The sequence below is a fragment of the Cinclus cinclus genome, chromosome 3 (genome assembly GCF_963662255.1).
Source record: "Cinclus cinclus chromosome 3, bCinCin1.1, whole genome shotgun sequence".
Classification (NCBI taxonomy): Eukaryota; Metazoa; Chordata; class Aves; order Passeriformes; family Cinclidae; genus Cinclus; species Cinclus cinclus.
The window spans coordinates 51,652,682-51,666,539 of record NC_085048.1 but is presented as its reverse complement, the minus strand read 5'-3'; the positions used below and the strand labels follow the sequence as shown (position 1 = coordinate 51,666,539).

The window sequence follows — 13,858 nt, the reverse complement described above, 5'->3', positions numbered from 1 at the left end:
TAGGGGATGAACAGTTACTGTATCCTTTAGCACCACGACATTGCACACATATCATGCAAGATACAAGTACGCCACTCCACCCCTAAACCAACTCTGAAGCAGTGTTATGATGAAGGACAGAGAGGAAAGTCCATTGCACTGACTAAAGAGACAAAAAATCGATTATTGACACACCTTCGGAACCTGGCAGCACTTCGCAATCATGACAACCTACGGCTATATAAATTAATATATACAGAGAGAGCCTGGAACATTCCAGTAATTCAGCCGAGACCCTGAGAGGGAGGAAATAAATGAGATGCGAAGCTGCGAAAGCCACCTCGGTCGCACCGGCTGGGTAGCGGCGGCAGCGGCAGAGCACACCGCGGGTGCCCGGGAGCAGCCCCTGGGGCGGGCGGGCAGGTCCCGGCAGCCGCCCCGCGCCCCCGGCCGCGCCCGCACGGACACACCGCGCCTCCAGCGAGCGGGCAAGGAGCTCCACCGCCACCACAGCGCCGGCCCCGTCCCCGCCCCGCCGGGCTCCGCGTCCCCCGGCCAAGGCACAAGGCCGCGCCTCGCCCGGCCCGGCGCGCACGCACAGACAGACAGACAGACAGACCGACAGACCGACAGACCGACCTGCGGGCGGGCGGCATGGCGGGCCCGGCCCGGCGCTGCGCCCCGAGCGCTCTGCTGGAGCGCCGCTGCCTCCGCCGCCCTCCGCTCGGCCACAGCGGCGTCGGCCCCGCCGCTCCGCCCCGGCCCGGCCCGGCCCGCCTCCCCTCGGCCCCGCCCGGCCGCCCTGGCCCCGCCGGATCGCGGGGGTCCCGGGGGCGGTGGCCGCGCTCCTGGGCTGCTTCACGGGCTTCGAGCCCTGTCCTCGGCACAGGGATCGGTCTGCAGAGTCAGAAGTCCTACGACTCAAAGCCCAAGCGGCGGGGTCCTCCTCCGGAGGGGAGTTTTCTCAAGGGCGGTGCTAAAAAAAAAAACAACCAGTTTTGGAAATTGAGGTTAAACAAAGCTCTTAGATCCGTGGGAAACTGAAAAGCATAGAAACCTCATCTGCTGTTTCTACACTGTCCACCAGCAGGCTTCTTAACCCAATTCCCAGAAAACAACACCCACTATATTTACCAGAAACTCCACTCCCTTACCCGAGCTAACTGCAGGTAACCCTTCCAGACGTTTGTAGCTAGCCTAAACAAAGTCTAGTTTATGTTTTGCTCCTTAGGTTAGTAATCAGCTCTGAAACACTGATTTCGGTCTTTCAGGCATTGTAACAAAAGCATTGTAACACTGTAAAATTCCAAATTCTGCAAGATAAAAACTCAAGCCTGAAAATAGGTAGATGCCTGCATAAATGAAAAGGTGACACAAAGTGTACACATATACAGGGAGATGTTAAAAGACTGTGTCAAAATAACAAATGGCACACAGGGGTCTCAGGAATAATATTTTTACTAGTTATACTGTTACTAATCCGAAGAGTTTTAATTTTAAATAAGAGATTTGTCAGAAGCTTATTTTTTTTTTTTAGTTTTACAGCTGTTTAGAAGATTCATTTCAAAAATGTGTCGTTTTCAGGACCAAATGCATCTCCAAGCCAGACACAGCTATCTCCCACCATTGCCATTATCCTACTTGTAGCATATGCTTGCTACTACTCAGTGTCATTACTGGAACAACTGTCTCAATTTGCTGCTGCACTTTCAACTAAAATGGAGTTTCCATCTGGTTTGTTTTTTTTGTTTTTTTTACCAAAACAGTTTATTTTACAAGAGACAGATTTTCTTTAAAATGTAGTCTACTGCTTGAAGTGTATGCTCTGATAACACACTGCAGTTACTACATCTTATTATTACCCAGCAAAAGATGGACAAACCCAGAGTTACTTCAGTTAAAATCTCAAAGACTTCACTGGCACAAGGGTTCTCTACCACCACACAGAATAAACAGGCCCTGCTCTCAGTTACTCTTCAAGCAGCTCTTAGATAACAAAACTGGGAAAAAAGGAGAGGAAGAATAGTAGTACTGTTTACCCAACCTCCTCTGCCATACTGCAGAAGCTATAAAGCCCTATCCATCAAAGTGGTAGAAACTCTATTTATCTCTTAGCTGCACTTGCACAACAACGACAGTGACTAACACCTTATTTTAGCTCCAGAAAAGCTATCCCTATCCTATGTACCAGTTTGCTGTCCATCATCATTCCAAGTATAGTCACCTCTATTGTACGGTGCTCTATGAAAGCTCTATGAAGACAATGCACAAATTCCATATAGGAAAGAAACTACCTACACATCTATAGTACTTATGCTGCCCCGCGCATATAAAATACATATTCTAGACTGCTGGAATGGGGGAGAAATCACTTACATTCCTGTCAGAGCAACGGGATAAGCAGGCTAGGACTGGGACAGAAGCATTGTACTAGTTCTGGTTATGGAACTGTGGATGAATTTGATTTCATCATTTGATTTCTTTGTGGTATCAATGCTTAGCATATCTTTACCTGAGAAAATCTTAAATTAGTGTTGCTTATTGACTTCAGGATAGGGCAATTTTGTTTTATCACTGTTTGCGTTATTTTTATGGAGACAAAATGTAAATCTGCTATTTTCATCACTTCCAAATTACGAATTTTTACCTTAGAAAAAGATTTCGCACACAAACTCACATGTATAACCACACATGAAAGACTCAACACATTTGGGATACTGAAATACTACACTTGAATGAGTTTTGATCTTCTGCGTTAGTGTACATTAACAGACTTACACTGAAGAGAAAAAAATTGCTAGAGGTACAGTATGCTTATGGCCTGCATTCAGATCAGCTTACACTAATAGCAAAAACAAAATATGTTGTATTGCTTTTGTAGTTCATGTAGTTTTTGGTTTTTTTTCCTTTCATCTGTAATTGTTAACTTATAGCTCATTTATTTAAGACAACCTGCCATAAAGAATTACACTGACAACCTTGACTATTGTAACAGTCCAGTTTTGAAGAGATATAAAAATCTTGCTTTTTTTTCCATTATCAGCCTTTCCATTTTTGGCTATTACTCCTACCATTATTCACCATGAAGTAGTCACAGAATAGGTTTCATACAGACAGACTTTTATGCATACATAATTGAGGCTTTGCTTGATCCTACTGCACTGAGGACTATTCTTAGCCTGGTTTCTTCAGTTTATGTAATGATGAATTTTCAGCTTGTCCCCACCTCACCCTTTAACTTTGAATTAATTGTCTAGATATAACTCAATGTGATTGAGGTATTGAAATTTTCCACAAGTTTTACAAAAATGAGGAAGAGACTATAGCTTGAAACTTTTATAAGAAGTTCTCCCCTAATAAGTGATTCTGTACACCTATTTCTCTGTCTAGAAGAGCAAACCAGAAGTAGCTTCCAAAATGCTCAGCCAAAGAAAGACTATAAAAAGAAATGAAATTGGCTGAGATATAAGAGGAGATGACACGAGAGTCCTATTTGTTTCAACTGAGGTAGCTCAGTGGGTACTGGATGAAGCACCTGACTGCCACACTTAATCCCAAACCCCAGAATCACGTGCATTTTTACATAGGCTAAAAGCGAAAAGAAGCCGACCCAAGCTTTTCTAAGTGAAATGCAGTGCCAGGGGAAGAAGGGAAGCTGAACAAAAAGAATGCAAGAACGTGTGAAAGTTTTTCTAAAATATTGCTGGCTGCTCCCTACCTCGTTCTTAAACCATTAAGACCATTAGGATCGTTAAAGCATCCCCCAGGACAGGGACTGCCCCGAGCCGCGGCGCTGCCCGTCCCCGCGTCGCGCCCCCTGGCGCCGCGAGTGCCACAGTGCAGGCGCAGGGAGCCAGCCTCCGCACGGCCTGGAGAGTGCTCCCGGAGCTGGGGTACCACCACAGCTGCCGCGTTTGGACAACGCCTCCTCAGGTTTTCCTCACATTATTTCCATCAAAGCACTACTGCGGTTAAAACAGATATATTATAAACACAAACTACAGTAGTATTTCCCCCTCAGAAAATCGTTGTAATCCAACAGTTAGGTCGCCAATTTGACCACCCATGGAAATTAAATATAAAATAGCAAAAGACTGTGCATCATCTCTTCCTTTCCTCTCCTTTCCACTTCCTTAAAACTGGGATGATGTACAATTACGAGTCAGGTGAACTTACAGAAGAAAATCTGATACCAAGACTTTCCACATGAAACACACAGTTGAGGAAAGAGAGGACTGATAAATGCAGCTTCTGTGCAGATCAAAGGTTTTCACTACAGCTGAAGCATGTACCCCAGGTACTAAAGAAAATTTGTACTTATCATTATATAGTAGATACATACTCAAATTATATACTTTCCATACTTCAGCACATAACTTCTATGGTATTCTTACTAATTTTTACATCATAAGCCTACTGTCACATATCAATCAGCGTGTCAAATTAAAGTAGTAATAAGATGTAATGTATTCATATGGAACAGACAAGTTAATTGCATGCTGCTGTACAGTTTGCATTTAAAGGACTCGCTCAGATTTTTCAGGTTCCAAAATCCAGCCTTACCTACCAAACTGTGGCAGCTGTGCCACAGTACCTCTAACACGGAATGCTACTCACTCGGTTTCACAGGCACACCAGTATTAAGTGAAAAGAAACATCGGCCTCTGGCATTCCCTTCCTGGTGCTTTTGGGAAAATCATTCTTCTCCAGCTACCATCTCAGGGATGCAGGCACAGGCACTGGCTGCTTCTGTGCTGGCAGGAGGCTGAATCGCTGACAGTTTCACTGATGCACTTCTCTACTGGATACAGGAAGCCAGAGGAGAGGCACAATCTTGTCAGTGCACATGACTTGTACAGTAAAGAAAGCCATTTCTAAAAATAACTAGGCAGCATATGACTCTCAGCACTATTTTCCTGGTGGTCTAGTGGTCAGCCCTCACCTCTGAGGTTAACATCAAGAGAAAGATTTCCTATTTCAGTAAATTTCTCTATACATACCTTAGTTTTCACTGCTCCTGTGGCTGTAATCATCAACCCTTTCACTGCTCAAAAGAAATTTAGTAAGATATTTATTCATTTGGAAAGTGATTTCCTAACTGCTAAGTACAACAGAGCAGGATTGATTTGTTTCCACATCTAACAGCTTCCTAGGGCATGGACAAAACACATTTGCATACTCTGCCATCAGCATAAGTTCGTTTTTCATAGGCTCAGCTACTTTTCTGAAATTGTCTGGTAGAGTATTTGGTCTCCATCACTGAGGCAGCTTTAGAATCAAGGGGCTCACCCCCGCCTTCCTATGTGGTGTCACACAACAGAGACACTCTCAAGGGTGGCAATGACCATTCTGTAACAAACATCTCCAGTCCTGCCAGTGCAGATGCTGTGGGCCTAGCCTAGTTCTAACCTAGCTGTCTCCAGTGCTGCTAACACCACAGCCACAGAAGTCAGTACCCCTCCAAAACCCAGCTGAGAAGCACCCAGAGTGGAGAACCTTATACTTTTAAACACAACGCTGTGGACCTAGTGGAGTATACGAGGTCTTAAGGCTAGCTCAGTTTCTGCAGTATTACCACCTCTGTATCTGGCTGGTGTTCCTTGCAGGTCCCACTCTATAGGAAACTCTGTAGTCCCACTTCACCTTTCTCCTCAACAATGGGCACAGATTACCTGCTGGGACCAGCTGAGCTCTGTAACCTAAGGACACCCACCTCTTTGCAGTGGCCTCAGGCCACAGAGATACCTCAGCCTCCCCCCTACACAGCTTTGGCTCCTCAAGTCCTGAAATGCATTGGTCTTACCAAAGGGGATGCTGTTGATCCTATACATGTGAAAAGCTGTTCCTACATATATATAAGAATTTAAACCATATTTAAGAGGGCCTGATTTTAACCTCATATTTTGTTATCTCCCACACTGCACAGTAAAATTGCTGAATTTAGACCAAAGAAAGCTTCATCACAATCAAGACACACATTTTGTTCAAGACTGCTACAGTAAATGTTGTGTGATGAAATGAACCATTGGTGGAACAGGGATGTGGAAGAGATGGAAACTAAACAGTTTCAACCTCCTTCATTCCTCCCAGAAGAAAATCACCCCCTTCAGTTTGTTTTCAGAATCTAGAGCTTTCAAGGATCAGCTAATGCATATTTGCACAGTCCACAAGCACACAGTCTGAAGCCTATCTATCTTAACATGTAAAAGGTTTTTGCATTTTAGAGGCAAAGGGCTCGAGAACCAGAGAAATTCGTTTGTGCAGAGCCAGTCCTCCTGTATTGTTAGACACTGCCTGAATAGGGAATTATTATTTTTGCTAGTACAGCTCCCAGATCTTCTGTGCTCATGAAAACAGTATGCCAGAGGAAGGAGCTTTTACATAGAGGTCATCTGCAGCACCGGCCGTTTTCATTCCGCTCACACAAACCTTATCACAAAGAAAAAAAAAAACAAAAACAAAAACAAAAAAAACCCCACAGAGTTAGTATCTATGATGCACGAAGGGCGCGGCAGCGCAAGGCAAGCGAGCACTGCCCTCGATCCCCTCTGTGGAGCCCCTGGCTCCCAGCGCAGAGAGGCCTTTGGACCCGCTCTCCCCCGCAGGCCTAGCACCGGAACCCGGGGCAGCTGAGGTCTTTCCACAGCCTGCTCCGGGAGCCACCAAGCCGGCGCGGGGGGAAGCGCCACGTTCCCCCCTCCCGGCAGCCGCCGGCCGGGATGTGCGGTGCAGAGCGCTCGGCTGACGAGGCCCCGCCTGCAGCCGTGACAGCGACACCCCGTCGAGACGACGGTGTCACGACCGGCTTGTAAAGGCAACGCGAAATGAAGGAAAACAACCGCGCGAAGACGGCTTCTGCTGGCAGCGGCGGGAAGGGCGCTGGCGGAAGAAGCGAGGGAGACCCGGCACCGCCCGCCGCCCTCCTACGAGCCCCCTGCCCCTGCTCTTGCCTGTGGCGCTGTGGGAGCCACCGCCTCTCTCGCGGCAGCACCGCTGGGCTGGCCGCTCCTTCCCACCCGAGGCTCCGTCCCGCCCGGTCCCCCACCACCATCCCGCCTCCCGCCCACGACGAGGACCCTTCTCCAGCCTCGCCTGGGCGGCCCCCTCTCCTCCCCACCCCGCCGCCGCTGTTCTCTTCCGTGGGGTGGAATAGAACGTCCCTCTCCAGACGTAGCTGCTTCCAGCACTTGGTACTGCTTAGAACGTGGGAGCACAAGGAGAAAACAGCGACACAACACCGTCAGAAGAGGGAGACCGTGGTGTCACTGGTTCTTTACAAAGAAGTGGAAGCCCTTAAATAAGAATCCCTGGTGGTCTAGTGGTTAGGATTCGGCGCTCTCACCGCCGCGGCCCGGGTTCGATTCCCGGTCAGGGAAAACTGGTTTTTATTTTATTATCCCCCTGCATTTCAATTTTGTTTTCGTATCCTCTCCATTTTATTTTAGCATTATCCCCCTGCATTTCTATTTTGCTTTCGTATCCTCTCCATTTTGTTTTAGTATTCTCTCCGGCCCTCCTCTTCTGCTCTTACAATTCTGGGACCATCGGCCGGCTGCTGTGCGAGCCCGAGGCACGGGAGTTGTAAGGTGCACCTGACAGCTTGGAGGAGTCATGCACGAAGACAGTGCAAAAGGTCTCAGTGCCCTATGCTGGTGGGCAGGGGAAGCCTGTCCAGGTGGAACATCTGCCTGGAAATTTTCCTGTCATAACGCTGGCTATAGGCATTCCATGCCCACCCATAGAGATTCTATAAATCAGCAGAGGCCCTCCTAGAGAGCCACATGCAGTCAGAAATAGCATATTTTCATTTTTTTCTTTCTTTTTGTTTATTTGTTTTTTGTTTGGATTTTTTCTTTTGGTCTGTTCTAACATCTTAGGGTGTTCCCACACTTTCCCCCCCTCCCCACACGTGAATGGTCACTTAATGCTATCACGAATCTTTGAACTGTGGCAGCAGGAACGCAGTGGGGGCTGGAGCATCTCTCTTATGAGGAAAGGATGAGGAAGCTGGGTCTGTTCAGCCTTGAACAAGACAGCTGAGAGGGGACCTCATCAATGTCTACAAGTATGTGAAGTGAGGTGCCAAGAAGATAGAGCTAGGCTCTCCTTGGTGGTGCCTGATGAGAAAGCACCACTGGAAATAATGGCATTCGATGTCTTTCCTTTGGCATGAGCCAAGGCTGCCCTCCACTACAGATAGGAATGTCTCATGGGAAAGGTCATCCACTCCATTTTTTATGACAAAGAAGCTTCAAGGAGGTGCAAAGGGAAGGGATCACCTTTGCTCTGAGGCAGAAAGAGAACAGTCAAAAGGGCTGTTGTCACCCTTTCGATATAAAGAAAAGCTGCCACCAAATTATAGTTAAACACCAGGTCTGCAGGTTGCCGTCCAAGGAATTATTGCATTCCTATGGCTGGAGGTTCTTAAGAGTGGGCTGGACAAATTATCAAGTCTCTCAGACTGGGCAAGTGGAATGGCTCAGTGGATCTCCTAAGATCCTGAGAGTCACAATTATATGATTTCATCCTGCACTTTCCCCTATAATTAACAGTTTACCTGTTAATTAGAACTGTGTAGGGCTCTGAGATTCTTCTTTCCCTCTTTGATCTCAGTGGCCTTACCAAGCTGGTGGAAGAAATTGCTGCTTCCTATGTCACAAAATGATTGGCAATTTTACAAGCAGCTAAAATTAATTGCAGGTGTTGACTGCCTTCCCAGAAAAGGCGTAGATATGGTTTTACAGAATAGGAACAAAAAAAAGCATTTCCTTTTGCTTTAACTCATTTTGCAGTATGATGTTTGCACACTCTCAGCACTGTAAGTCTAGCTTTAGAGTCATCTGAGAAAAAATAAATCACATGTAAGATTTTAGAAACATGTAAAAACCCCCAGAACAGCCCTTGCACACAAAGAAAGAGTAGTTTCCAATATTTTGTTAGAAATGCTGCATAATCTCTGAAGGAGCTATCTAATGTCCTTCCAAATCCCTTTTCAGTCCAATGTCAGACTTGAAACTTGCCCTTGCACAGACAGCAAATATCCACCCAGCAAGGAGTAGGCACCAGTCCTCTTGGCTGGTGTCTTTACACTTCAGATCCCACTGTGATTAAAAGTGTCCTGTCTGGGATGAAAAGAGCCCAGATCAATGTTCGCCTTGAGCATGTGTTGAGGAGTGTTACAGTCATTTCTGATTCTTTGTTCCTGGACCTTAGTGATGGAGGGAAGGATGTGATGGAGGGAACGAACAGGGTACTTGTTTTTAACCAGTGGAAGAACCATCCTTCCTAGAGCTTTTGTTGATATTTTTGTTTTACATAAAAGGTAACTCGTGATGCTGGCATGCTGAAGCCCCAGAAAAGGAGGGCTGTTTTACAGAGGGCTGACAGTGCAATCAAAAGCACATCACAAAAGGGATCTGGCTAGAGCAGAGGTATTTCAAACAAATATAAGATTATTATTAAAACATTTTCAAAGTGTATCTGAATTTGCTTCTCACTGTGGTAGATTTAGAGATACTGGCTCACAAGTATTTTAATTTTCATTTCTGTTCTTCCTCAAAAGTGTGACCAAGTGCTTTCCATGTGACAGCAAAGATGGATGGGAACGAACTGCAGAAGAAATAAGTAAGACAATACCTTAACTGTAGGTAAACGTAAACCAGCAACTAAGTCAACTTTTCTTTCTTGCTACCTCCTTTAAGTTACAGCCCTACATTAGTTCCACTTTGTAAGTTTTTTCCAATCTTATATGAAGTATCTTGGCTGTGAGTGAACATAAAATTTTGCATGACTTTTACAACTAGCACTTCCTTGGAAAATGAAAGTTCCCACTCCTTTTTTATAGGCATATATTCTACTTGCCATCATATTTCATTTCTGTCTGAAGGGCATAGACTCATGCAGTCGTTAGATTTATTCTGCTCCCAGGACGTTCTCTTGGCCGCTTATCACCTTTTTGTTTGTTTTATTGTGGACATAAACAAGCGCAACTCCGTAGTATCCTCCACAAGGCAACGAGCCTTTGTCTAGTGATACAAACATTGTTGGAACACACCACGAGGTGGCATCCCGGTCCTGTGTCTGCCACCATCCGCCCGCGGTTCCCAGAGCAGCCCCTCCTCTGGAGGTTTCAGACTCAATTCCGTAAGTTGTGCCCGTTTCATTCCAATGAGCTATACAGTACTGAAAGATTTGTATTCGCTGATAAGTGAAGCTTTTATGAAGGCAAATCTCTGCCTAGCTTCTGAGTGGAATGACGTATATGGAAACTTTACAAGCTGTCTTTAAACAGTCTTCTGTAACCTTAAAAAAAGTAATAGAAAAAGAGTCACAAAGTATTATCTGGAGTTTGACTCGGACTCTATCCCCTCATCCTGTCTGTGGCATTAATACTATGATGGCACATACCGTTACCAGAGTGACAAAGAACTAACTTTGTGTTCCCAGACATGTTCACCCCACAGCCACTCTGTTAGGGATCAGCAGCACCTCTGCTTTTCACCTGTAAGTTTTGAGCTGAAGGTCATGCAGAAAGTTTGTGCCAAGGTGAAGAAGGGAACCACAATTTCTCATCTCAGGTCAGGATGCCAGAGCATCAACTGCCCAAGGACACATGATAAGGTCTGGTTTCATTCCTTTCCTTCTGCGTGGATTCACAAGGCTGGTGAGCCATGGGAGCAGACTGTGCTATGACATTAGTGCTGTCACCATGGCAGTCAAATGACATAAACAAGGCAAAGTGTTTATTAAACTGGGGGGGTGGAAGGAAAAACAAACCCAAGAGATTCTTTCAGGCGCACAATCCTTTTTCCCGGCTTTTCCCCCCATCCTACTATCTACCCCAATATTCTTTGTGTATAATATTGATGTCATAAAACATAACTGTAAATCTTTTCCTGAGCTACAGATTGACTATGAAGCATCTTCTGGACAATAAGATAAAAAACAATATGACAACCTCACTGTACATCCTCCTAGGACTGTTCCTTGAGAACTAAAGTTGGAAAATTTACTCTGAATTGTGTTTAAAAAGAAATTATTTTATGCAAACCAAGGCAATTTATTTAAGGTAATGTTATTGAGTGTCCAATACAGATTTCATTACCGCTCGCAGATCTAGATAATACTGTCCAAGGACCATTTTCCTGCAAGTCCAACAGAAGCGGTTGCCATGTCCTATTAAGAAGTGCTTTGATCATGAAATTAGAAAAGCTCTGATCCTTTTAAAAGTCTGAACTTTTTCTCTCGCATGCTGTAAATCTGCTTTCTAGATCCTTTTTATACTGCCTTGTGGCTACAGTCAGTCATTACCTTCTGCCTTTCCATGCTTTGTTTCCCATGTGCTCTTTTAATTAATCGCACTTTAGTAGACTATACTGAAAATGTTATTATGCTGTGCCTAATTTTTGTCTTGCTAGCAGGAAAACAGAGTTGGGAGGTGCCAGTTTTTCCCCCAAAGCAGGAAAATAATAACAGACTATAAATTGGTATTACAACACATGCTCTGGCTGGTGGCGCTGTCTGTTGCATGTAGCAGGGAATAGCAACAACCCAGACAAGGACACGGCAGCATGGCTGATGGAGGGTGACCACAGCAGGGTGTCTCCTTGGCTGAGCACCCAAACTGCCCCTGCATCCTTTGCAAGGGATTTTTTTACAGCAATTTCAGTTCTGTATTCCATAACTAGCATAATTGTTATTGTGTAAGCTGCAGCTCAGCACAAGAGATCCAGCAAAATAAATGAAAAAAACAGGAATGATCTTCCTGTCTGCCCATATAAGAAACCACCTGCCTAATTTGATCAGGATGAGGTTTAGCACTTTGTTCATTCTCCACCCCAAGCCAGGTAGCAAGTTTCAGTTTCTCAGGTTTGTTGGGACTGTGGCCTTGGTTCAATCAAAATGGAGTTCCTTGTTGTAGCCTGCAAGGGCTTTCATCCCTCCTACCACATTTCACACATCTTCCCTTTAGTAACCAGGCTGAAGCGCAGTATGAAGCACATGAGAAGATGAATATAAGCTCCTGAGCTTCTATCACCAGCCTGCAGCAAGGCTCACAGAGAACCTCTGTGTACATGCCAAACCCAGTTCTGAAGTGGTCTCTCTTGAGCTGACCATCATGATTCCCCCAAGTGTGTCTTTGGTGAGAAAGGAGTGGCAGGTGGCTGGTCGTTCTGCTGTGGATGCAGGCAAAATCCAGGTATCTTAAAGATAAACCAGGCATCTTAAAATCTCTTGTACCTACTGTTTATTTCAGTTTGCTGATCCTCCTTTAAAAGTAAAAAGCCAAAGGATTAAATATATTTTAATGAATTTTTCTTCTCTTCTGGTCATACATTCAAAGGGGCTTTTCTTCCATGTCATCCATTATGTCATTAGAAATTTGCCTCCCTCAGTAGCATCTGGGCTCCAGGAGAGCTACTACATTCTATTAACCAAAGGCTTATGGTAAGGGATAGAACTTAAGTTAAAATTGCTCCCAAGATGATGATGAGTTAGGAGCTAATCTTTCCCCTGGGGTCTGACATCTAATTAGACGAGATCAAGGACAAGAATTAGTTAGCACTATTCCCACTTTACAGGTGAGTAGCCAAGAAGTGAACTAACAAACAAGTTGTATTGCTGACGTATTTAAACACTCAAAAGTGGGCTTGACACCTAAAACTTTTAAAAATCAGACAGAAATGCATCCTCTAAAGTTTTGGTCCTGCAAGGGGCTTAAAAGCATAAATAATTTTGCTAATGCAAATAATCACACTGAAGAGGAATAGTTCCTCTGTTTCCCTCAGAAGTACATCCTTAGTTGCTTTGTAGGACAAGTCTTAAGTCATATTGGTGGTGAACTATAACTCTGATTGTGAAAAGCAACAGGGGCTGAAAAAGTCATGCATGTCAACAATAGCTAAAAGCTAACTCTAACCTAGCCTAGTTCTCTATCCTCTATCTCTAACCTCTATGCCTAGTTCTTCTTCACTTTAAAAGTTACGTACAGGAGAAAAAGAGCTTTATTTCCTTTTTTTCATGCCTCCAGTTTGAACCACAGGCACAGAAACACTCCACTGCAAAACCTGGGCAAGCAGGTCTTATATATTTGTATTGAATTATTAGTTCTCTTTTGTTTTGTTGGTGGCTACTGCTATTGGGCATCCTTGGGTTTTGACGGTCACATCAAAGGAGCAGCTCTGGCGTGAGAACCGGTCAAAGTGAGCCAGATAATTAATGGATTTATTACTGAGGTCGGTTCCCATGATTGTCGGTGGGCAGCAGCCACTGCTGTGTCATAATCCTCATTCTCTTGGTAAGGCACATACCGCCTTAAAAAGGTTTAATGATCCAATAGTGATTTACTAATGGGAATCTTTCTTGTCAGTTTAGCAGGCCTTGAAGGAGGACAGGGTGGCACATGAAGGTCAGTTTTCAGCAGTATCAAGAAATGGTTTTATTTGTTTTGAGATTCCTGCTTGGATCAGGAATTTTTATTCACTAACTGCAATAATAAATTGAAGGGTCGAAGTCATTGTAGCTGGGCAGGTATCAGATTCTTGTTAACATGAGGAGGGAAGCTGACAGACATTGGTCACAGTGGATGGCAGCTGAAGGTCTGAGATAATTATCAGAAAAGATTCACTGCAGCTTTTATGATTGACAAAATTAAAAAGTATGGTAAGAGGGACTGAAACTGCTTCATGAAACCACAGGCTGGCAGCTGGTCCTTGCCACCAGCCCCTGCTGGGGTGACTGCCTGGCAAGGACCTTTTGCTAGGGTTGCATCCCCTTTCTGCTGGGAAAGAGGGAGGGAGGGGGACAACCAGTGGGACAGCTGCCCAAAAAGAGGGCAGGAAAAAGAGAGGAAGCATCTTTGCTACCCAGAGGGAAGGAG

The 13,858-nt window shown here is 44.9% G+C and overlaps 1 protein-coding gene and 1 non-coding gene across 4 annotated transcripts in view; one reads left to right on the top strand and one right to left on the bottom strand.

The window, feature by feature from the left end:
• NCOA7 (nuclear receptor coactivator 7) overlaps positions 1-801 on the bottom strand; it is a 77,777-nt gene extending 76,976 nt beyond the window's left edge. For all 3 annotated transcript variants that reach the window (XM_062489971.1, XM_062489973.1, XM_062489972.1), the window contains exon 1: positions 619-801. The gene's annotated coding sequence lies outside the window, so the exon portion shown is untranslated. The remainder of the gene's footprint in view (positions 1-618) is intronic.
• Positions 802-7,283: 6,482 nt separating this feature from the next.
• TRNAE-CUC (transfer RNA glutamic acid (anticodon CUC)) lies at positions 7,284-7,355 on the top strand. Its single transcript has one exon. It is a non-coding gene; the product is annotated as a tRNA-Glu (tRNA).
• Positions 7,356-13,858: the final 6,503 nt, after the last annotated feature.